Source organism: Penaeus monodon, chromosome 20 (genome assembly GCF_015228065.2).
Source record: "Penaeus monodon isolate SGIC_2016 chromosome 20, NSTDA_Pmon_1, whole genome shotgun sequence".
NCBI classification, from domain to species: domain Eukaryota; kingdom Metazoa; phylum Arthropoda; class Malacostraca; order Decapoda; family Penaeidae; genus Penaeus; species Penaeus monodon.
The window spans coordinates 42,417,078-42,417,774 of record NC_051405.1 but is presented as its reverse complement, the minus strand read 5'-3'; the positions used below and the strand labels follow the sequence as shown (position 1 = coordinate 42,417,774).

Genomic DNA, 697 nt, shown 5'->3' with positions numbered 1-697 from the left:
TTAGTAACATTATTTCTATGGGAAGTAAGTGAAAAAACTCTATGTTGGGTGCAACGTTGAATATGACATCCTTTATGACATCTGCACCTCAGGGCAACATCCTCGCGTGTGGTATCCACAAGAATGTGAGGATGACTATGCCGTCCAGCAGAGTGTGACATCTGTCCTCGATTACGGCATTCTCGAGTGTGACATCCACCAGAGTGTAACAACGACCCTCAAGAGTGCCACTTGCCATCTGGCATAACGTGTCATCAACCAACTCTTGAAACCCACCAGTATGACCCCCACCAGAATGTAACAACCGCCCATGAGAGTGACTGCGCCATCCGCCATAGCGTGACATCCATCAGCGTGACATCCATTAGAGAGTGACATCCATCAAAGGCAGCCATTAGCCTCACCGCCATCCATCACCGACCGTAAGATCTCACCCAAGTCCACCACTAAAGTGTGACCGATAATTTTTAGTCGTGCTAAGAACGATATATGACTCAGACTAAAGCTCAGAGCCTCTGATTAATGGAGCATTAAAAATGAGAATGAAAAATGCAGATGGTCGATTCCGTGGATGATTGACTGGGGCGAAAATAGTGAGGCTTTGACGAGGGAGTGGTAATGAGGAGGTGAATAAATATTGTGGAATATGAGAGCTTTAGAAGTTCTAGAAATAGGCTTTCGTGGAGAGCAAGCAGAA

At 45.9% G+C, this 697-nt stretch overlaps 1 protein-coding gene across 1 annotated transcript in view; it reads right to left on the bottom strand.

Annotated features, from left to right (window-relative positions):
• The window catches only part of LOC119585842 (carbonic anhydrase-related protein 10-like), a gene marked incomplete in the record, with an annotated part of 83,932 nt that overhangs the window by 23,299 nt on the left and 59,936 nt on the right, over nt 1-697 (bottom strand).